Source organism: Aquarana catesbeiana, linkage group LG02 (genome assembly GCF_042186555.1).
Source record: "Aquarana catesbeiana isolate 2022-GZ linkage group LG02, ASM4218655v1, whole genome shotgun sequence".
NCBI classification, from domain to species: Eukaryota; Metazoa; Chordata; class Amphibia; order Anura; family Ranidae; genus Aquarana; species Aquarana catesbeiana.
The window spans coordinates 523418553-523443826 of record NC_133325.1 but is presented as its reverse complement, the minus strand read 5'-3'; the positions used below and the strand labels follow the sequence as shown (position 1 = coordinate 523443826).

Below are 25274 nucleotides of genomic sequence, written 5' to 3'. Positions count from 1 at the left end.
GTTCAGCAGCGGAGAGGCTGCTGACCGAACTCCTCATTACAGATCCTGCGCATCTCTTTGCAGCTGCAGCACCCTGTCATGTCCGCCTCCCCTGGTCTCAGCATTCAGCAGACTCCAGCCCTCCTCTGGTCCTACTCCAGGCCTTGCAGTTTCTGCTTTCCAGCTCCACCCCTAGCTTCCTCCCAGTAGCAGCACAAGGTAAGGGGGGTGCATTGTGATGTAAGAGAGGATAGGGGACTCTTGACTACTGATGGCAGGTTGCAGTGGTGGCTGGTGCTCAAAATTTTTGCAGGGGTGCAAACTAACTCACAATTTTAACTATTAGTAATGCAGAACTGTAAATAGACATTTATCAGGTGATTATGTATCATTACTGCTAGATACTGTGCCCATCATATGCAGCCTTACTGTGCCCATCATATGCAGCCTCACTGTGTCCATCATATGCAGCCTTACTGTGCCCATCATATGCAGCCTCACTGTGCCCAACATATGCAGCCTTACTGTGCCCATCATATGCAGCCTCACTGTGCCAATCAATTTCAACCTCACTGTGCCCATCATATGCAGCCTTACTGTGCCCATCATATGAAGCTTCACTGTGCCAATCAATTTCAACCTCACTGTGCCCATCATATGTAGCCTCACTGTGCCCATCATATGTAGCCTCACTGTGCCCATCATATGAACTGTGGGTGCACGTGGACTGTGAGTGCACGTGGGCTGTGAATGCACATGGCTGTGAGTGCACGTGGGCTGTGAGTGCCTGTGTATTGTCTTGTTGGGTACCTGTGTATTGTATTGTTGAGTACTTGTGTATTGTTGTGTCAGGAAGCTAGTTGTTAGTTAATTTGGACAGGGTATACTCCTCAATCCCCATCAAATTAGTAGGTATGATGCCCTGCGGGTGTGGAGATGCGACTTGGTGTACATTTGCGGCACGTATGCGTTCCTTGATCATTCGATCGAGGGTGAATACTGCTGTGCAAAATGTAAGCACATTGTTTCCCTGAAAGCCCAGGCTCTGAATCTAGGGAAGCAACTGTCAATACTGAGAAGACCCTCCATACTAAAGGAGAGTTGGGATCATACCCAGCAGGTGCCGGCAGGGGCCAGCAAGAGGCTGGAACCAAAGCAGAGTAGATGGGTGACAGTCAGGAAAGGTAGAGGGGAAAGTGCCAGGGAGGCCGATCCTGGGCTGGAACATCCCAATAAGTACTCCCCGTTGCGATAAATTGGTGAAACTAGTCATGGACCAGCACTGCTGGAGCTGAGTGACTCCCCTAGCTGCCAGGGGAATAACTCCTCCAGTGAAGGGGGGAGTAAAGCCAAGGGAAAGGAAAGATAGATTCTGGTGGTAGTGGACTCAATTCTTAGACGGACAAAGAGGGTAATCTGTCACAAAGACCTTAAGCGCCGAACTGTATGTTGTCTGCCGGGTGCTCGGGTTCGGCACATCACGGATCTGGTGGACAGATTACTGGATGTTGGCACCAATGACAAAGTCAGAGGAAGATGGAGTATCCTAAAAAACAATTGTAGGGACTTAGGAGCTAAATTGAGGAAAAGGACCTCCAAGGTAGTATTCTCAGAAATACTACCGGTACCTCGAGCCACACCAGAAAGGCAGAGGAAGATTAGGGAAGTAAACAAGTGGCTGAGGAGCTGGTGTAGTAAGGAGGGGTTTGGGTTCCTGGAGAACTGGGCCGATCTCTCAGTCGGTCACCAGCTCTATAGAAGGGACAGACTGCACCTAAATGGGGAGGGTGGCGATCTGCTGGGAGTGAAGATGGCCGATAAGTTAGGGGGGATTTTAAACTAGGCGACGGGGGGAGGGTCCAGAGGTAGAGATAGTAAGCGCGGAACATATTTCAGAGGGTAGTATTGGGGGCATTAGTGGTAGGTTGACTGAAGCACCTAAACCCAAGTTAAGTATAGTAACAAGTCCTATTTGCAAACTCAGAACACCCAATAAGGAGAAAGTATGCGACCGGTCTAAACTACGTGGTATGTTCACCAATGCCAGGAGTCTGGCGGACAAGATGGGAGAACTAGAGCTACTGTTGTATGAGGAGGATTTAGATTTTGTGGGAATTTCAGAGACTGGGTTCAACAGCTCTCATGATTGGCTGGCAACCATTCAAGGGTATTCCCTATATTGCAGGGATAGAGAGGGTAAAAAAGGAGGAGGGGTATGCCTGTATATCAAAAATGATGTACAAGTGAATGTGAGAGATGAAATCACTAAGGGAGCAAAGGAGGGGGTGGAATCTTTATGGGTAAAGCTGCAAAGGGATGAAACTAAGGGGAAAGTAATACTGGGAGTATGCTATAGGCCCCATAACCAGATAGACATAGACTGGGTGGAAGGAGCCGCATATTCAACTAAAGCTCGCCAGTTCCAAAATGTCTTGCAGGACAATTTCATGGGTCAGATGGTAAACGCACCAACTAGAAACAAAGCGTTACTAGACCTACTTATTACCAACAATACAGACCTGATCACGGATGTGGAAATAAGTGGCAATTTAAGAAACAGCGATCACAGGTCAATTAGTTTCAGTATAAATCACACTAATAGGAAACATAAGGGGAATACAAAGACACTGAATTTCAAAACAGCCAACTTCCCTAAACTACGAGCCTTGCTAGAAGATACTAATTGGGATAAATACGGAGGAAAATGGTGTGCTTTAAAAGCATATTAAATAAGGGTATTAGCCAGTGCATCCCAATGGGAAATAAAAAAAGACCTAATAAATGTCCTGGGTGGCTTAACTCCAATATAAAAATGCATATAAAAGCAAAGGAGAAGGCCTTTAAAAAATATAAGGCTGAGGGATCAGCATTCCAACTTTCCAAAGAATGCAACAAGAAATGTAAGGGGGCAATCAGGGTGGGTAAGATAGAACACAATTCTTTAAGTACATAAATAGTAAGAAAGGGAGGTCAGATCATATTGATCCCATAAAGAATGATGAAGGGAATCTGGTTACTAAGGATGGAGAGATGGCAAAGGTATTGAATTTATTCTTCTCCTCAGTCTTCACAAGGGAATCGGGGGGTTTCAGTAACCAAAACTGCAATGTTCATTCTCATGACACTTCACAGGAAGCACCTTCATGGCTAACAGAGGACCGAATTAGAAATAGACTTGAAAACTTAACATTAATAAGTCACTGGGGCCAGATGGCTTGCACCCTAGGGTCCTTAGGGAACTCAGTTAAGTAATTGCCAGACCATTGTTCCTAATTTTTACGAACAGTCTACTGACTGGAATGGTACCAGCTGATTGGAGAAAAGCCAATGTATCACCAATATTTAAAAAAGGGCCAAGATACATCCCTGGGAATTACAGACCAGTTAGCCTAACATCAATTATATGCAAGCTCTTGGAGGGGATGATAAGGGACTATATGAAAGATTTTAGTAATGACAACGGTATCATTAGCAGTAATCAGCATGGATTCATGAAGAATCGTTCTTGCCAAACCAATATATTAACCTTCTATGAGGAGGTGAGCTGCCATCTAGATAAAGGAAGGCCCGTAGACGCGGTGTATCTGGATTTGCAAAAGCATTTGATACAGTACCCAATAAAGGTTTACTGTACAAAGTAAGGTCTGTTGGTATGGACCATAGGGTGAGTACATGGATTGAAAACTGGCTACAGGAGCGAGTTCAGAGGGTAGTGATAAATGGGGAGTACTCGGAATGGTCCAGGGTGGAAAGTGGGGTCCCCCAGGGTTCTGTCCTGGGACCAATTCTACTCAATTTATTCATAAACGACCCAGAGGATGGGATAAAGAGTTCAATCTCTGTATTTGCGGACGATACTAAGCTAAGCAGGGCAATAACTTTTCCGCAGGATGTGGATACCTTGCAAGAAGATCTGAACAAATTAATGGGGTGGGCAACTACATGTCAAATGAGGTTTAATATGGAAAAGTGTAAAATAATGCATTTGGGTGGTAAAAATATGAATGTAATCTACTCACTGGGGGGAGAACCTCTGGGGGAATCTAAGATGGAAAAAGACCTGAGGGTCCTAGTAGATGACAGGCTCAGCAATGGCATGCAATACCAAGCTGCTGCAAGCTAAGCAAACAGGATATTGGCATGCATTAAAAAGGGGATTAACTCTAGAGATAAAACGATAATTGTCTCACTCTACAAGACTCTGGCCCGGCCGCACCTGGAGTATGTTGTCCAGTTCTGGGCACCAGTCCTCTGGAAGGATGTGCAGGAACTTGAGAGAGTCCAGAGAAGGGCAACAAAACTAATAAAGGGACTGGAGGACATTAGTTATGAGGAAAGGTTACGAGCACTGAACATCTCTGGAGAAGAGATGCTTGAGAGGGGATATGATTTCAATGTACAAATACCGTACTGGTGAACCCACAATAGGGATAAAACTTTTTTGCGTAAGAGAATTGAATAAGACACGCAGGCATTCACTAAAATTAGAAGAAAAGCGGTTTAACCTTAAACTGCATAGAGGGTTCTTTACTGTAAGGTCAGTAAGGATGTGGAATTCCCTTCCACAGGTAGTGATTTCAGCGGGGAGCATCGATAATTTAAAAAAACTATTAGATAAGCACCTGAACGACCACAATATACAGGGATATACAATGTAATACTGACATAAAATCACACACATAGGTTGGACTTGATGGACTTGTGTCTTTTCTTAACCTCGCCTACTATGTAACTATGTATATGCAGCCTCACTGTGCCCATCATATGAAGCCTCACTGTGCCCACCATATGCAGCTTTACTATGCCCATATGCCCATCATGTGCAGCCTCACTGTGCCAATCAACTTCAACCTCACTGTGCCCATCATATGCAGCCTCACTGTGCCCATCAAATGTGGCCTCACTGTGCCCATCATATGCAGCCTTACTATGCCCATCATATGCAGCCTCACTGTGCTCATCAAATTCAGCCTCACTGTGCCCATCAAATGCAGCCTTTACAGTATGGAGGGTGTACAGTATTTGAATATAGAGGGGGTGGATGGTATTAATATATACAGGAAGGAAGGCGGATGTATACAGCTACATATACACCCACCTTCCTTCCTGTATATAGAGACCTTCCTCCATCCTTGCTGACTGCAGATATACATCATCTGTCCTGTATACAGCTATATATATATATATATATATATATATATATATATATATATATATACAGTAACAAGACAGATGATGTATATCTTCAGTCAGTGATGATGGAGGAAGGTCTATATACAGGAAGGAAGAAGGTGATCTCTGCGCAGTGTGTACATGTACCCTCCAGCTACAGATCAGTCACCCGCTGGGCCCAGTCTGCACTGCCACTGACTCAGGTGGAGTGGAGAGTGAAGCGGGGAAGTGTGTGTGGAGCGGAGGGACGACTGTCAGTAAATGATACTAGTTGTCTGAGGCCTGCGGAACTTCTGTTTAGCTTACCAGAGGTCCAGTCCAGCCGAGAATCAGAGAGGCGCTGCTCAGGCCTTACTCTGCTTCCATTCCACCACAGTCCACACAGCGAGTGGTGGGAAACTGGAAGTGACGCCGCTGTTCCGCACAAAGCACCTTCCTCTGGACCCCACGCCATTGACAAACAAGCACAGGAGCCTCAGGAGAAATCGTAAAGTGGAAGTTTTTGTGGGTGCATCGCTTGCGCCCCGAACACACTCTAAAAACAGCCCAATAAAGCTTCTCAGCCGCAATTAGATGATTGCAACCACGTCAAGCTTTGGGGGGGCGCCCGTGCTCCCAATATTGACGGGCCACCACTGGTGGGTTGACGTCTGATGTAAGGGGAGGGTGAAGAGCTCTAGCATACAACTGACTCTTTGAGAGCAACCATAATGCTGATGCGGCCCACGATTAAAGTTTGCGATAGGCTGAATGTCAGGAAAATGCAGAGCACGAGTGCGTAATTTTTTACCTAACGGATGATGTCACCACTTGAGTCCCTCAGCCTTTATGCTTACCACAGTTTAATATGTAGTTGTCGGGAAATATTAAAAAATGCACAACTGGCAGTGAAGTCACTCCCTATACTTTAGCCTGATAGGCTTTACTCACTAAGTGAGTCTTCATGTCTTATGTGGATGAGAGAGTCGGGTGAAAGACATCTTACTTATATCTGGCCAAACACAGGAGTCAATGTACCATCACCAGTAGGAATCAGTATATGTTTCCCCAAGTGCTTCCTCATGGGATCCTAATGGTACTGGGAGATGTAATATAATTAACATACAAACTTACATAATTTTAAACACATATACAATATACATGTATCGCAGAAATTACATTTCTAGTGAGAATTATATATACAGAAAATATCATAACATTTATTTCCCAACGATTGAGTACTCACTTAAAAAAATTAAGCCAAGATAAGAGCCTTGGAATATAGTAATCCACAACGATAGATGAGAGAGAGAGAGGAGGCAGCGCACATCCAGATAAGTGGAAAAGGAAAGGCAGATGTGGGTCAGTGCGGCCAAGAGAGAGGCTACCAGTGGTGTGGCCACTACCTAGCAGGTAAACAAAATAGCAGGTAAACAAAGTAGTCATGCTTTGTGGCCAAACACATAGCGATTTTCACTGGTGATGACACATTGACTCCTGTGTTTGGCCAGATATAAGGAAGATGTCTTTCATCTAACTCCCTCATCCACGTAAAACAATTTTAACCACTTAAGCCCCACACCATTTGGCTGCCTAAAGACCAGAGGACTTTTTAACAATTTGGCACTGCGCTGCTTTAACTGGTAATCGCGCTGTCATTGAATGTTGTACCCAAACAAAATTTGCGTCTTTTTTTCCCCACAAATAGAGCTTTCTTTTGATGGTAGTTGATTGCCTCTGCGATTTTTATTTTTTGCGATATAAATGGAAAAAGACCGAAAATTTAGAAAAAAATGATATTTTCTACTTTTTGTTATAAGAAAAATCCAATAAACCCAATTTTAGTCATACATTTAGGCCAAAATGTATTCAGCCACATTTCTTTGGTAAAAAAAAATGTCAATAAGCGTATATTTATTGGTTTGCGCAAAAGTTATAGCATCTACAAACTAGGGTACATTTTCTGGAATTTATACAGCTTTTAGTTTATGACTGCCTATCTCATTTCTTAAGGTGCTAAAATGGCAGGGCAGTACACCCCCCCCCCCTAAATGACCCCATTTTGGAAAGTAGACACCCCAAGGAAATTGCTGAGAGGCATGTTGAGCCCATTGAATATTTAACATTGAATTGAATATTTAATATTTTTTTTTGTCCCAAGTGATTGAATATAATGACATAAAAAATTTTTTTTTACAAAAATTGCACCCCAAAATACATTTTGCTGCTTCTCCTGAGTACGGGAATACCACATGTGTGTTACTTTCTGGGAGCCTAGCTGCGCACGGGGCCCCAAGAACCAAGCAACGCCTTCAGGATTTCTAAGGGCGTAAATTTTTGATTTCACGCCTCACTACCTATCACAGTTTTGAAGGCCATAAAATACCAAGATGGCATAAAACCCCCCTAAATCACCCCATTTTGGAAAGTAGACACCCCAGGCTATTTGCTGAGAGGCATGTTGAGTCCATGGAATATTTTATATTTTGCCACAAGTTGCGGGAAAATAACAAACTTTTTTTTTTTGCACAAAGTTGTCACTAAATGATATATTGCTCATTCATTTGTGTGTGTTTCTTTTTTTTTCACACAGTATTTGCGCAGCGATTTTTCAAACGCATTTATTTTGGAAAAAACACACTTTTTAAAATTTTAATGCACTAAAACACACTATATTGCCCAAATGTTTGATGAAATAAAAAAGGTAATCTTAGGCCGAGTACATGGATACCAAACACAACATGCTTTAAAATTGTGCGACAAACTACATACATTTTTAAAAGCCTTTACAGGTTACCACTTTAGATTTACAGAGGAGGTCTACTGCTAAAATTACTGCCCTCAATCTGACCTTCGCGGTGATACTTCACATGCAGAGTGCAATTGCTGTTTACATATGACACCAGACCAACGCTTGCGTTTGCCTTTGCGCAAGAGCAGGGGGGGGGCAGGGATGCTTTTTTTTTTTTAAATATTTATTTTGCTTTTTTATTTTATTTTTAAACTGTTCCTTTCATTTTTTTTATCATTTTTATTGTTATCTCAGGGAATGTAAATATCCCCTATGGTAGCAATAGGTAGTGACAGGTACTCTTTTTTGAAAAAAATTGGGGTCTATTAGACATTAGATCTCTGCTCTGCCCTCAAAGCATCTGACCACACCAAGATCGGTGTGATAAAATGCTTTCCCAATTTCCTATGGGGCTTTTTACATCCGGCGAAATCATGAAATGCTGGTAGCTTCTGGTTTCTTAGGCCATAGAGATGATTGGAGCCATTCTTGTCTCTGATCAGCTCTATGGTCAGCTGGCGGAACCACAAGCTGCATTCTCAGGTTCCCTGTTGGGACAGGAGAGCCAGAGAAAACCATGGAAGACGGTGGGAACATTCCCTCCCACTGCTTGTAAAAGCAGTCTAGAGGCTAATTAGCCACTAGGATTGCTTTTACATGAAAGCCGACCGCTGGCTGAAAAGAATGATACCAAGATGATACCTAAACCCGCAGGCATCATTCTGGTATAACCACTCAAAGTCCAGCAACATACCAGTACGTTGCTGGTCCTTGTTGGGCATATATTGTAATCTTTTTTGCATGCAGCCTGTAGGCTGAATGAAAAAAAGAGATTGATCAGTGGGTATGCCCACCATTAGAATACCTCCCTTTATCCACCCACTTCTAATGATGGGCATACATGCACCATTTTGCTTTTAACTGTGGTGGTGAAACCACCTCCTACAGCGCTGAAGTCACGGCTTTATGTATCGTGGGAGCAAACAATGTTGCTGTCAAGATAAATAAATCAGTGCTGCAGCTGAATGGCCTAAAAAATATATGCCGAAGCATGGGGGCATCCACCCCAAAAGTTAGGAGCAAATCGCTCCTCCAACCCTGCTGCCCCCATGCTTCGGCATATATGCTCTTTTTTTAACTGTGGCAGTGAAATCACCTCCTACAGAGCTGGAGTCACGGCTTTATGTATTGTGGGAGTAAACGCTGCTGCTGTCAAGATAAATAAATCCACGCTGCAAATGAATGGCGTACCTGCTAAGCAAATGATGGTTAACAATAAAACAAAGTAACATAACAGTATAAAAGTAAGACATACCATACCTGCAAAGCAAATACAAAAAAATAGTAAAAAATAAAACATTTTTTAACGCAATCTGTGCCTAAAATATATATATGTCAAAGCATGTGGGCATCCACCTCAAAAGTTAGGAGCAAATCGCTCCTCCACCCCTGCTGCCCCCATGCTTCGGCATATATGCTCTTTTTTTTTAACTGTGGTGGTGAAATCACTTCCTACAGCACTGGAGTCACGGCTTTATGTATCGTGGGAGCAAACGCTGTTGCTGTCAAGATAAATAAATCCGCGCTGCAGCTGAATGGCTTACCTGATAAGCAAATGATGGTTAACAATAAAACAAACATTACAGTATTACAGTATAACATACAATACCTGCAAAGCAAATACAATAAAACATAGTAAAAATAAAACAGAGAGAAAGATAGATATGGAACAATAGTGAGCGAACAGTGGAGCGGACAGTAGAGAGTGAACATAAGAGAGAGGAGAATAGAGAGAGAGAAAAGAAAAATACAACCACAACTATTTTTGGCTTTTTTGTTTTTTTGTGTTTTTGTGTGTTTTTTTTTTTCCACTTTTTTCACTTTTATAAAAACTGTAAAAAAACTATAAACTGAATGTTGCAGATTAGGGTCTCTCAAAATGTGATGGTCATCACATCTTTCGAGACCCGGAGACCCTGTGTACGTGTGCCTGCCTATGACTGTGTGGTGCTGTACCCTACGCTAATACTCAACTAGTGTGTGATAGCGTTCGAAACAGTCACCAATGCAAAGACCAGGTTGGTCAGGACAGGAGGGACAATAAAAGAGAGTGTCACGCCTAAATCCGTGCTTTTTACAGACACATCTTCTTTGAGGGTTTCTTTGGGTACCAGAGAGGACATGCGGAAAATGTCTCTAATGCAGCCGGCTTATTGCACTTGCATTGGGAAGTTGGGGCAGAGCACCGTCTAGAAACAGAAGGGTTCTGATGATCTCTTCCTGGAATTTAAGGAAGGATCAAGTCCGTCCTGAAGCTCTGTATAGCACATGAGCATTCAGCAAAGCTAATTGAAATAAATAAACAGACTCTTTTTTTGTACCAGCGTCTGGCCTTACGGGCAATTAGGTACGGTGCCAACAACTGGTTGTTGAGGTCCACCGCTCCCATATTAAGGTTGTATTCGTGGACACAGAGGGGTTTCTCCACAACACCAGTCGCCGTAGGAATTTGGACAGTCGTGTTTGCGCAAAGGACAGAACGAAAACATTCTTATTATCCCTCCACTTCACAGCAAGCAAGTTATTACATCTCAAGCAGGCTCTCTCCCCCAGCCTAAGATGGGAATCTACAAAACGCTGGGGTAAGTCCCGGTGATTAGATCGCACGGTGCCACATGTGCCAATTTGATGATCAAACAAATGACTAAAAAGTGGCACGCTTGTGTAATAATTGTTCACATACAAGTGGTACCCCTTTCCGAATAAGGGTGACGCCAAGTCCCACACAATCTTACCAGCGCTCCCTATGTAGTCAGGGCAGTTCTCCGGCTCTACGTAACTATCTCTTCCCTCGTAAACCATAAAACTATATGTATAGCCTGTGGCCCAGAGCTTATACATCTTGACCCCGTATCTGGCACGCTTGCTGGGAAGTTACTGTTTGAATGACAAGCGGCCAGAAAACTTAATCAGGGACTCATCAACGCAGACAACTTGATGGGGAGTAACAAGGCTGCAAAACGTTGGTTGAAGTCATTTACGAGCCGATCAAATTCAGGGTCACCCCGAGGGCGACAGAGTTCATTGTCGTTGAAATGCATTAACCGCAAATCTGCTCGTATTGTGTGCTGGTCATGGAGGCAGAGAACACGGGCATATAGTGAATTGGGTCAGTGGACCAATATGACCGCAACTCACTCTTTTTAGTTATGCCCATGAGGAGAGAGAGGCCCAGGAAGGTCTTAAATTCGGAGACCGTAATTGGTCTCCAATCTCTGGTAAGGGTCAGCTGGGAATTAGCGGCGATTAATTGACCAGCATATAAATTGGTTTGGTCCACAATAGATCTATAGAGATCTTCGGTGAAAAACAGTGAATAAAAATCAAGTGTTTCCACCTGTTTCCACCTGAATTCCGGGTTGGCCAGTGAATGGGGGAAGTACGAGTGCTGCAGAAGTGGTGGGTTCCTAATTAGGATTGGCGAATGCAGCAGGAAGGGCACTATTGGCCTATCTTTGTCTTCTTCTTGGTGGCAGTGGAACACTACTTGTGCTTGCCACCTCGCCAGCTTGAACTGCACTTATGGGACTCGCCACGTCACCAAGTGTTACTGCAGTGCTGGATGTATGACCAGGATGTACTAGGCCGCTGGTGCTTGCCAGTTCACCAGAAGGAATAGCGGCGCTAGTACTGGCTCTCTGCTCCATACAAGGGACCTGCAATTATTGCACCTCAACGACAGCAAAAGAAGATCGGGGTCTGGTATGCCTGACCTTGGCAGGGACCACAACTCCGTCGTCAGAGCTATCAGGGCTGTCAGGGTGCCGCTGCTGTCTACAGGTTCGTATTCTGAGCCTGAACCTGACAGATGAGTGACTTTCTCTTCACTATCTATCATGCTCAGAAATGTGTAGGCCTCTTCACTACTGTACCTTCAATTTGACATTTTGGTCTCTAAATTTACTGGTATAGTAGTGACTCACAGGTAAAAAAAGCTCCTGACTGTTAGCGACTGATTCAAACGCTACCAAAAAAACTGTTAGCGTTTGCAGGGATCAGGCCTGACTCTGTGAATGCTGCAGTTATGTGTGTTGTGTTTTGTAAGTGACAGTGATCGATTGATACTACACTTGGGTGGCCTAGGCGGAGGGGCTAAACGCAGGTGCTAGCAGGTATCTGGGCTGATCCCGCTAACAATGCATTTTTGGGAACTCTAAACTGTTGGGGACGCTAATATAGATCTGATCAGATCAGATATCGATCCCTTCTGACACTATACTACTAAGGGAGGCGTATGGTGCGTGCGTGGGTGTTTTGGGTACTGCCACTGATCTGACAATGTCTAGGGCGACACAGACCCTATCTGATGCTAAAGCCTAACTTTGATCACCCGCCGGGTGATCAGGGGGTTAAACTTTTATTGGGTATATTCGCTATAAAAAAAAATCTAGCTAAACTGCGTCACCCGTGACATTTATACTGTGATCACTGGTGACAGGGGGTAATCAAGGGGTTAAACCTTTATTGGGGGTGTTAGGGGGGGTCCCTAGACCTATCTGGGCCTAATACTAATTACCCTAACACTGATTAGTGTCACTAATGACACTAGTACAGCGATAAAAAAAAAATCTGAACGCTGCACTTGGTGACACAGTGACAGGTGGTGAAGGGTTTAACTGGGGGGAGATCGGGGGTGAATTGTGTGCCTACGTGACCTGGTGTCAGTGTAGTGTTGTGCAACTCACTGTTTGATGCTCTCTCCTCTCGGTCTGGAACGAAAAGACTGACACGAGGAGAGATGACATAACTCCCCGCTATGCTTTTTACGGATGTGGTGTCATCAATACTGGGTTACATCTCTCGATTATAGCATCTTGCAGCTAACTAACAGTACACAAAGTGTCACAATGCACAGGTGTTCTGCCCCAATTTCATGTATTTTTATGTCTTGTATTGATCTGCATTAGGTTATCATTTTTCTGTAGTACTCTGACACCTAGTGACAGTTTCTGGCAACTACAACTTGTTTACTATTGGGACTTTGGTATCTTCCATTGTCCACCCCTCCTGTATAGAGCTAGTTAGTTTAGTCCTAGCTAGAGCCTCCTCATTTCTTCTATGTTCCCTCAGGCTGGGTTCACACTGCTGCGATATCAGACAGACAGACTGCTGTGCAAATCACATGCGATGTCTATGCAATGCAAATTCAGCCATACAGATTGAATGGCTGAATTTGCATCGCATTCAGGCCAAAATCACGCAGGACCCTTTTTTTGGTCCACACCAGAATCGGATCGCATGGGTGTTCACACCCATGCGATCTGATTCCTGTCCGAATTGACAGTTTGCACTGTGATATGCAAACCGATCTGGGGGTGTCATTTTGTTGAATTCTCAATTCCTTATTCAGCAGTAGCAGTGTAGTGTTGGATTACACTGGTAGACAGCTAATTGGAGGAAAGGCACACACACCCCCCTCCAGATAGACAGAGACTTTCAGGGCAGTCATGTGCATAAAGCAGCTTTCTGCTAATCTATTTATAGCACCCACCCTGACACCCTGATTCAGCCTGGTTTCATCACGTGTCAGAGAACTTGTCAGAAGTTATCATGCTGATAACAGAAGAACGGAGCAGGAGAAAGCCATGGGACTTAGTGTTTTGAAGAGAAATAAGAAAACACTGCAGATATATGTGCCCAGCTCAAAGGTCAGGAATTAGGTTTACATCCATTTTAACCGCTTGACGACCAGCCACCACAGTTATACTGCGTCAGTTTGGCTAGGCTGCACGAACCACCGTAGCTGTACAGGCGTGCTCATGCCGCTGGCGGCCGCGATGTCCGCCGGCCACCTGCGATCGCTCCACAGAGAGCCAGAATGGGGATCTGTCAATGTAAATAAACAGATCCCTGTTCTGACAGGGGAGAGAGATTGTCTGTTCCTAGTGATCAGGAACAGCAATCTATCTGTACTCCCTGTCAGTACACTCCCCCCACAGTTAGAAACACCTCCCTAGGGAACACTTAACCCCTTGATCGCCCCCTAGTGTTAACCCCTTCCCTGCCAGTGCCATTTATACAGTGATCAGTGGTTATTTTTAGCTCTAATCACTGTAATAATGTCACTGGTCCCCAAAAAGTGTCAAAAGTGTCTGACCTGTCCGCCGCAATGTCGCAGTCCCTCTAAAAATCGCTGATCCCCGCCATTACTAGTAAAAAAAAAAAAATAATAAAAATGCCATAAATATATCCCCTATTTTATAGATGCTATAACATTTGTGCAAACCAATCAATATACGCTTATTGCAATTTTTTTTACCAAAAATATGTAGAAGAATACATATTGGCCTAAACTGATGAATCATTTTTTTTAATTTTTTTTGGATATTTATTATAGCAAAAAGTAAAAAATATTGTTTTTTTTTTCAAAATTGTCTTTTTTTGTTTATAGTGCAAAAAATAAAAAAATACAGAGGTGATCAAATACCACCAAAAGAAAGCTCTATTTGTGGGAAAAAATGGACATCAATTTTGTTTGTGTACAGCGTCGCATGACCGTGCAATTGTCAGTTAAAGCGAAGCAGTGCCTGAAGGAATATTAAGCTTTGCCTGTATCCATTTTAGGCATATATCTGTTCTCCATTACATAAATGCTATGTGCACGTATTGCTTATTGTTGAGTTTTGTTTCACATTCTCTGTTTTCTGGTTTCTATTTCCCCGAAGTCATGTGATTTATTATAAATGACGTAACACACTAGATTTGTTGAGTTTCTATTTTTTATAAATCATGTGACTTCTCGTAAATGAGAAAACACACTGAGTTTTGTTTTTGTCAGAGATTGTGCCTCTGTTTCATTGGATAATTTGTATGACGTATGGAGAGTTGAACCTTCTGAAACATTCTTTTTTTCTACCGCCTTATATACTGAAGTTAAGATAATAAATATTAGATAACTTTGAGAAACCAACTTGCGTGTCTCCAAGTTTCTCAAGGGGATCCCCAGGAATTCCTGCTGGGTTTGAAAGAACACTCTATGCGGATATATCGAGGGTCTACACATCCCTAGACCACCTGAACCCTAACAGAATTGTGGGGCTCGTCTGTGGATCGATCATTTATGTCCGGTAAGCTGAATTTATATTTATTTTCTCTTGCCGTGACCACTATCAGAGATCGATTCCTTTAAGGGACCTGTAATTTGTGTAGAAATTGTTTTAGACCTCAATAAATTAAGGCTGTTCTGAGAAACGGCAGCTGCTCTGAGTAGCAGTGAGCAGCTCTGGGGGAGTTTCCAGACTCTGAGAAGTCCTTAGAATATGATTTATACAGTACTGTAATTATAAGAAGTCTTATAGAGTGTGCTGGAAAAACCTGATTTCTTTTGCTTATCTTTTCTGTTGCATAGAAGTTATAAGGTAATCTGTCTGCCTGTGTGGAATTTGTGAAGCGTTGTAAGGTAAGGCAACGCCCTCCACTGTGAAATTCTGTATTATCATGGGAAAGTTTAATGGAAAAACTGTGTCCCCACCAGAAGTAGGAGAGACTTGTAAATGTTATGTTGCCTGCGTCTGTGGAACTGATTATGTGTATATTAACCCCTGGGTGGACAACTTAGCAGGATGGACAGAGGCTATGGGTAGCAGCAGTCCATTTCCTCGGGAGGGTGACAATGACGAGTTCCACATGGATATGATAAAGGGACTTTGTCTCGGGGACAAAAAACCTTTCCTTGTAAAAGCCTTTACAAGGGAGATCCACAATGGGATATGACATACATGAGAAAGGGAGAAGAGAACTGGTTAACTTATGCCCCCTACTGGTATGAAAGGACAGATAAAAAGCCGAAAAAGAGAATACCTAATGTAAGGGATGCACAAGCCCCAGGCTTACATGCCTGTGTAAAAAGGGTTAAGTCCATTTTCCCAGCCCCCATACCATGTACCCCTTCCCTGCCACCACCATATGTCCCACAGATCCAAAAGCCACCTAAATCAATATATCCTTCACTTTCTAAGGAGGATATTGATTTCTTGGCGGCAGCAACAGCTGTAGCACAGAATGCAAATAGACTGAATCCTCCGACAAAAAAGCCGAATGGCAGCTATAGATTTGGGTCTCAGGGCCATAAATAACTTAGTGGTACCAATTGCTCCAATAGTACCTGATGTGCCATCGCTTCTCACTTCCATTCCATCTGATGCAGAGTATTTTTCAGTGATTGATTTATCAAACGCCTTTTTTTCCATCCCTGTGGATGAGGAGACACAGCCAATCTTTGCTTTTTGCTTTAAAAAACGCCAACTAACATGGTGTAGAATGCCCCAGGGCTATATAGACTCCACAGCAGTCTATTCTATTGTTCTCCAAACTACTTTCAGAGCTTGGATACCAAGAAATTGTTCAGTCTTGCTGCAGTATGCGGATGATCTCCTCCTCTGCAGTTCTAATCGGATGGCCGCCCTGGAGGATGGGAGGGATCTTTTGAAATGTCTTTTTGAAAGTGGTCATAAGGTGTCAAAGAAAAAGTTGCAATGGTGTCAGGACACAGTTGAATACCTTGGTTTTGTACTCTCAAAAGGTGAAAGGAAAGTCAGTCACAAAAGAGCTGCTGCTATTGTGGGTCTGCCCGCCCCCTTACTAAGAAAGGCATGCTCACCTTTCTTGGTATGATTGGTTACTGCCGCCATTGGATACCTGACTGTTCCTACTATGATCATATCCTGAGACAAACCACAGGTTCAGACATGCCAGACTGCATAAAATGGTCAGATGAAATGTGCAATGCTTTTGTGTATTTAAAAATAGCAATGGTAACAGCTCCAGGGTTAGGCTTTCCCGAATATGGCAAGATGTTTCATTTATTTGCCAGAGACAATTGTACAACTTTAGCAGGTGTCCTCGATCAGGAACATGGAGGCAAATTGCGCCCTATTGCTTTTTTCTCAAAGATGGTTCTGGTGCAGGCTCAAGGCATGCCTGCGTCTCTCAGAGCTCTAGCATCGTGTGCAATGGTTGTGGTGATGGCAACAGCATTTACTTTGGGTCACGATACTACTTTACAAACTACTCACAATGTGTCTATACTGCTGAAAAACATACACACTCAGCACATGTCTGCTCAGAGGTTGAGTGGCTATGAAGTAATATTACCTTCAAACCCAAAACTACAGATTAAATATGCTTCTCCCACTGCAGGACCAGCACCAATTTTAAACGCCCTTCTAGGATTAAAAGGAGAGCAGGATGAGTTGTGGCAGTTATGCCACAACATGATTGCATAAACCTCATTCACCAAGACACATCACCCAGGTCTGATTTATCTTCCACAGATTTACCAGATACACAAAATGTTTTTGTAGATGGTTCCTGTTCCAGACCAAATGATTATACATACCATGCAGGGTATGCAGTTGTGCAACTTCCAGATCATAGTTGAGGCCAAGCCTATCCCATATCAATCAGCACAAGCTGCAGAATTGATTGCACTCACTAGAGCATGCCAGCTTTTTGAAGGTCAGGATGTAAACATTTACACTGACTTAAAATATGGTTATGGAGTGGTACACGACTTTAGTGTCATATGGAGTAGGTGGGGCTTAATTGCAGCTGATGGTAAAAACATCTCACATTCTTCTCTGGTGATGTCATTGCTAAAAGCCATTTAATTACCCAGAACACTGGCCATAATACACAGCAGAGCACACACAGGGCAACAAACAGAGATCGCCAAAGGAAATGCCCTGGCTGACATGGCCGCTAAACAAGCTGCTACTTTACAAAATGCACAAATTCAAATGTCCATGATGATACCAGAATTGCCCCCACTTGACCAAACACTCTCAGATCTCCAGAGTTATGCATCCAATTATGACTTAAGAGACTGGGATAGACAGGGAGTGCAGGAAGATCCAAAAACTGGACTTCTCTGCAAAGAGGGGAAACCGTGTATACCAATTACCAGTGAATCACTTTTCATTTCACAGTACCATGGAATAGGACACAGAGGTTCAAAGGCTACTAGTGATATGTTAAGCAAAGACTTTTACATTACAGAACTTACATTTTTTACCCAATTTTTTGTATCCAGATGTATCACATGTTATAGGAACAACCCAAACAACCCACACAAAGCAAAACATTAAGACCTGATATATCCAACAACTCCATTCACACATCTGCAGATTGATTTCACACACATGCCCAAATTAGGCAAAAGACAGGAATATCTTTTGGTAATTGTGGACATGTTTTCAAGATGGGTTGAACTTTTTGCAACCACAATGCACAAACAGTAGTGAGAATCCACACTCAGGAGATTATTCCTCGATGGGGATGCCCACTTCAAATAAACTCAGACAATGGCCCTGCATTTGTGTCAAAAGTTTGCCAAGACCTTGTAAAAACTCTTAAAATAGACTGGAAGTTCCACATTCCCTACCATCCTCAAAGTTCAGGGATAGTAGGGAGGATGAACAGAACAATTAAAGACAAAATCAGGAAGGCCACAGGAGGGACCTTTGCCAACTGGAAAAAGTTTCTCCCAGCAATCCTGGCCGAAATAAGGATGACTCCTTCTAAAATAACAAGATATTCACCTTTTGAAGTCTTGATGGGTAGACCTTTCCCCACCCCATGGGCCAGAACACCTCTGATGGTAGAAAAGGGAGATTTAGATTTGATACAGGAAGAGTATGTAAGAAAACTGGTTGAAACATTGGATACAGTTGAGAGAAATGTTGCTCGCACCTCTCCTTTTTCTCCACAGGTTGCTACACATCCCTTTAAGGTGGGAGACACCATGATCGTCCAGCGGTTGAACAGAAATAAGAAGCAAGAGTATCCTTTTGGACCTCCTACCACGGTGATCGCAGTGACCAGAACAGCCATACTGGTGGACAACTGCCAATCCTGGACCCATGCCAGCCGGGTAAAAAAGGTCAACCAGGACCCTAAGAAGCAAGACAAGGACAAAGACAAAGTACAGAGAGGCGAAGCAGGTGATATAAGTCCTCGAACAGCGAACAAAATAGGTGGTCAAGTCTCTGAAAAAGATGACCTTGTTATTTCACCACAGACTTCTGGCAAGGCATTCTGCCTCTTGATCCTGATCTCTCTGGTGGTGTTTCTGCCCACATGGATTATCACTAACTGTATTTACCACCCAGAAGATTTGAGTGCGATCAAAAACATTTGTGGAAAAGGACACACCGACACAAACACTTCTGAAGATAGAAGTAGAGAAAAAAAAAGAGATGTTAGAGATAGTTTTACTGATAAAATGCTACTGCTAAACTTTAAGTATGCTTATGCTCAAAAGTCAGGGTACAAAGAATGTTGGATATGTAGCAAATTACATCCTAGCACTGCCCGAATTCCCCTTTTGGCTGTACCTTTAAATGTCACTTCCTTCCTCAACGAGACTCCTCCTGTCTTTTTACATATCTATTCTGTACATAAACAACACTGTTACCTTTCCAGTAGCAGGTAGAAGTCATTTCCCTGATTGGTGTTTTCATTTAGGGAATGAGACAAAGACTAACCCCTTCTCCTGCAGCAAGTCAATATTTAACATCTCCATGTGTGAATCCAAAGGCTCTGCCCCTGCCTGCTTACTGTTTCAAGTATCTGACCCAGAGCTAAACCATACTTTGCATAACTTTTCCTCCCTCCCTGATAAAGTAGGTGATATATTACACCAATTTATAATCGCAACACAGGACAAGTACACTCACAAGATTATCGCTCAGAGACCTTTTGCACTGGGACAAAGTATCTATGTATGTTGTGGGAAAGTGTGTTATCCCTGGGTGCCCCTCTGTGTTAAGGGATGGTGTTACCTTGCATCCTTGGTACCTGTCATGGGAGTGATAGGGGATGGTAAAAGGGGACATCCCCTAGAGGCCAGTACACACCCTAGGTACCCTCAAACACAGTGACAGAAGAAAATTATTTTTTGGGAAGGATATGTCCCTTCTTGGACAGGATGGGGTATAGACATGATGAAAAGGTTGAACAATTATTCAGGTATATTGGATGAGATAATGGAGAGGAATTCGGATGACATTGCTATGTTAAACATAGAAACTAGAGCAATTAGAAAACAGCTAGAACTACGTGATTGGCTATAGAAAGCATGAGTGCAGCTCTCACAGGTTTATGTGAAATGACTGAGGACTACGAGTGCTGTACCTGGATCTATAACACAAGTGTCAAAGTGCCTGACTACTATGATTTTATTGCACAACACCGAAAGGAAGTAGGCCAACTCCAGCAGGAAACTAGGGACATTGCTAAAACATGGAGTCCATTTGACAATGCAGGTTTTGGGCTTGGAGGTATATTTTCCTGGTTGAAAGACATTGTCCTTGTCATTGTTATGATACTTATCCTTGCCCTGATTCTTTACCTCTGTTTAAGTGTTGTACCTGCATAATTGCACGCATCCAATCTCCTGATGATAAGGTTTTGTCCTACATGACATACATGAAGAATCATCAGGCAATCTATGCCACAATCCCAAAGAAGTATTAAAACACTGGATAGAGTGTAGAGATCATCCTATATGATCTAAGAGGGGATTGAAGGAATATTAAGCTTTGCCTGTATCCATTTTAGGCATATATCTGTTCTCCATTACATAAAATGCTATGTGCACGTATTGCTTATTGTTAAGTTTCATTTCACATTCTCTGTTTTCTAGTTTCAATTTCCCCGAAGTCATGTGATTTATTATAAATGACATAACACACTAGATTTGTTGAGTTTCTATTTCTTATAAATCATGTGACTTCTTGTAAATGAGAAAACACACCGAGTTTCATTTTTGTCAGAGACTGTGCCTCTGTTTTATTGGATAATTTGTATGACGTATGGAGGGTTGAACCTTCTGAAACATTATTTTTTCTACCGCTTTATACAGTGCCTTTCAAAAGTATCCACCCCCCTTGGCATTTTTCGTGTTTTGTTGCCTCACAACCTGGAATTAGCATGGATTGTTTGAGGATTTGCATCGTTTAATTTACAGAACATGCCCACAACTTTGAAGATTTTTTTTTTTTATTGTGAAGCAAACAACGAATAGGACAAAATAACAAAAAAAGTCAATGTGCATAACTATTCACCACACTAAAGTCAATACTTTGTAGAGCCACCTTTTGCGGCTATCACAGCTACAAGTCGCTTTGGATAAGTCTCTATGAGCTTGCCACATCTTACCACTGAGATTTTTGCCTGTTCCTCCTTGCAAAACTGCTCCAGCTCCTTCAAGTTGGATGGTTTGCACTTGTGAACAGCAATCTTTAAGTCTGACCAAAGATTTTCTCTTTTACAAAGGTTTTATTGATAAAAGAAATGAATACAATAGAGATATGCATTGATGTGATGGTTACATTGAACATAAGATGAAAAGGAGGATCCCAGCTAAGGGATGCTACATTAGTGGTACAATAGTCATCATTACTAAAATATAAAAAAATAAAAAGGTATATAATGAAAAAGAACAATTCATATTAAAATTCAATCAATGTCCCAGAATGTGTGGTTTGTTGGGTGCTTATGTAAAATAAATAATAAAGGAGGAAGAAACAACATAAAAGGGTGCATGCCTTCTTATATCAACCCGCAAGTTAATTATGAATAAAAGAAAAAAAAATTAAGAATGTGGTCCAGTCTATTAATTTTGTTTGACCAGTATCACTATAACCATCATTAATGAATCGACTCCTTAATAGCAAGAGTCACAAAGAGACTACACAAAGAGACAAAAGTAGAGAGTGGGTAGACAGCGGAGAATAGGGGAAATATAGAAGGAAAAGAAAAGGAGGGTGGAAGAAGAGGGGCGGGAGTCCATCATGGGGGGGGGGGGGCTCATCCGGAGGCCTTTAGATTGATAAAAGCAGGTTATTAAACGTGGAGGGCTGGTTATATGATATCCATGGTTGCCAGACTCTAAGAACTTTACTGAGCGAGTCAGAAGACAGGGATGTTAGTTTCTCATTGATCAGTATGTTGTTCATTCGATTTTTCACTGCTTCGAGACTAAGTACAGGGGTTTTCCAAGACCGCGCAATAGTCAGCATTGCATTAAAAAGGTGTAGGGCTAATTGACGTTCAGGGCGGAGAAGTTCAAGGATTGGTTTACATAGAAGGGCTTCATAGGGGTCTCTCTGCAGTTTGGAGTGGAGCATATTACGTAAAAGGGTATAAACCCTGACCCAAAGTCTACATATCTTTGGACATGTCCACCAGATATGGGCCATGGTACCTTCTAGCGAACAACCCCGGAAACAATGAGAAGAGTAGGAAGGGATAAAACGAGCTAGCCTAGCGGGGGTGTAATACCATCTATAAAACACCTTGTATGCATTTTCTAGAGTAAGAACATTTCTAGAGGTCTTTGTAAGGGATATCGTCATGATCTGCCAGTCCTCCGGGTCCAATTGTTTGCCCAGGTCTTTCTCCCAATGAAGATGATATAATCTTACTGGGGGTTTCCTAATGGGGATGATGGAGGTGTAAAGTAGGAATATTACCCCCGGGGAGTGAGGAGTAGCCTGCCTATTCTTTCAAAGGGAGTTAAGGTGTATGGGGTAGGTTGAGCCCTTATGAGTCTTTGAAGGAAATGTTTGATTTGAAGGTAGCTATAGTGTTCCCAAAGGGGTATATTGTGGGAAGATCTGAGCATTTCAAACGTGAGTATTCTCATGGGGGTGAACAGAGAATGGACATCTGTAAATCCATTATCCGCCCACCACGAAAATTGTTTGGGGTTTTCACTGCTGGGGGGGGGGGGGATAACGGGCAGTGAGTAAGGCGCAGTAGTGGTAGGTGGGGAGATAATAAGCCTGACGAATATTGAGTCCCATAGAGAGTGAGCCATACACGGCCCAAAACCATGTGGGCGCTTCGATGGGGGGAGCCAGGGTACAGAGGATATGGGTATAGGGTGTGATTCGACCATATCTATAGTGGCCCATAGTGGCATTTGATAGATGTCATGGAGGCGAGTTAGTGGAGCTATGTTCGCTGCCGTATAGTATGCCTGAAGATTGGGGACCGAGAGACCCCCATTGATCGGCCGGGCGTACATTGTTCGCTTGTTAATTCGGGGGTGAGTAGAACCCCATATAAATTTCAAGAGTTTGCGTTGGTGGATTCTTAATATGTAGGAGGCGACTGGGACAGGTAGTACTTGAAAAAAGTACAGCATTTTTGGGAGGTAGGTCATACGGACCGCAGAGATCCTACCAACTGTCATGGTTATGCAGTAATCTTTCTCTGTCAGCTTACCTTCTCCTCATGTGTTCAGACTAAGAGGCCAGCCACTCACACCTGGCTGGTTTTATAACCTCTCCTCTAAGCATGGCCCCACCCCAGGCCCTATCAGGGAACCCTATATTAACCTGTGCACTGCAAGCCAGCAGTGCTGATCAACCTTTGTGTGTTTTGGCTTCCTGTTCCTGCCTGCCGTGTGCTCTACGTTTGTTTCTGTTACCGACTTTTGTGTGCTCTCAACTATTCCTGTCTGCTCGTGACCCTGACCTTTGGCGTGTCCCCGACTATCCCTGTTTGCCTGTGACCCTGAACCTTGGTGTGAACTCTGTTGTCCTTGTCTGCTTGTGGCCCTGACCTTGGCTTATTCCCTTATTATCCCTATCCTCCTGTTGCCTACTGTGGGTGTGAACTGGGGGACCCTGGGGGTCGCGACCTGGAGCCAGTTGCAGCCCAGTCCATCCTCACCACTAGAGGCTCTGGTGAACACCTGCTGGCTCTTAGACTCCGCGCCCCAGGGAATCTTACGCTCTAACCCCGGTGGGATCCATGTTGGTGTTCCAGCGGCCCTGCCTTCCTTACCACCCTGACTCCCATTCGCAGCAGTCAGCCGTAGGGTCCACTACCTTGTGGTGCACTCCTGATCCCAGCGGTGTGCATCTGTCACCTAGCCTCTAGGTGACCTTACACCAAACCAGGATAATGGGAAGTGGGACCAGGAGGATAACATTGTAGTAAGTTTCCGAAAGAGAGGGGGAAAATTAGCCTGATATAAACCATCATATTTAGGAGTGAGACGTATGCCTAAATTAGAGCAGCGAGGGGAGCCATTGAAATGGAAAATTTTCTTTTAAGGAGGTCAATTCTGGAGGGGAAAGATTTACAGACATTGCCTTAGATTTAGTAGGGTTAACCCGTAAACCCGAAAGAGACGCAAAGGTCTCTAAAAGGGAGAACAGGTTAGGTAGTAAGATTCTAGATGATGTCATTGTCAATAGGATGTCATCCGCAAATAAGGAGATCTTGTGAACAGAGCCCACCATTTCAATACCTTTTATATCTGGATGTGAATGAATTGCCTCAGCTAGCGGTTCCATCGCCAGGACGAACAAGAGTGGCGAAAGTGGACAGCCTTGTCAGGTGCCCCTCAGGATAGGAAAAATAGAGGATTCAAACCCATAATATTTCATTTTAGCTTGAGGGGTGTCATACAGTGCCGCCAGCCAACGCAAAAATGAAGTACCAAAGCCATAATAGGGAAGTACTGTCATGAGGTATGGCCAGGACAAGGTGTCAAAGGCCTTGTTCGCATCCAGCGATAAAAGCATTGTTTCCAGGGAGCGCGTATGGGCAAGATGCTGTAGTTGAATAATTCTCCGAATAGCGTCCCCTGCCTGTCTCATTGGCACAAAACCTACTTGGTCCTTTTAAATTAAACAGGGAAGGAACTAATTCAAATGATTAGCTAAAATTTTGGTGAGGATCTTCATATCAACATTAATTAGAGATATGGGTCGGAAATCGGCCCAAGGGGTATGGTCACGATCAGCCTTCGGCAACATCACTATATTAGCTGTTAGAAGATCAGACGAAAAATTCTGACCGTTTTTAACAGAATTATACATAGCCGTCAAGGGAGCGGCTAACACCTCCTCCAACTTTCTATAGTAAAGTGCCGTGAAGCCATCTGGACCCGGCCTCTTCCCTATTTTTAAGTCTTTAAAACATTGTCGAACTTCCGATTCCTGAATATCACGGTCCATAAGATCCACCTGTGCCTCAGATATAGTAGGCAGAGAAATACTCTGCAGAAAATCCTCCCTATCCCATAAGGTCTTGGGCTAAGTACAGGGAGGTGAGTCTATGGCGGAACTCATCCAATATACGGATCGGGTTACTAGTGAGTACATTATGCCAAGTATGTAAAGTAATAGGGGTGGGTTTGGAAGTAAATGTACGTAATCTCTTGGCCAGCATCGCATTTGGTTTGTTAGCTCTGATGTACCAATGCTGGCGAGACCAACGCAAAGTGAGTTCTGCCTGGTCGGTAAGACATAAGTCTAATTCAGTGCAAGCCTGG

The 25274-nt window shown here is 43.2% G+C and overlaps 1 protein-coding gene across 3 annotated transcripts in view; it reads right to left on the bottom strand.

Moving 5' to 3' along the window:
- LRRN2 (leucine rich repeat neuronal 2) overlaps positions 1-25274 on the bottom strand; it is a 130565-nt gene that overhangs the window by 30751 nt on the left and 74540 nt on the right. The window contains exon 2 of one of the 3 annotated variants that reach the window (XM_073615824.1): positions 14079-14130. The exons of the other annotated variants lie outside the window; for them this stretch is intronic. The gene's annotated coding sequence lies outside the window, so the exon portion shown is untranslated. The remainder of the gene's footprint in view (positions 1-14078; positions 14131-25274) is intronic. 3 annotated transcript variants of the gene reach the window in all.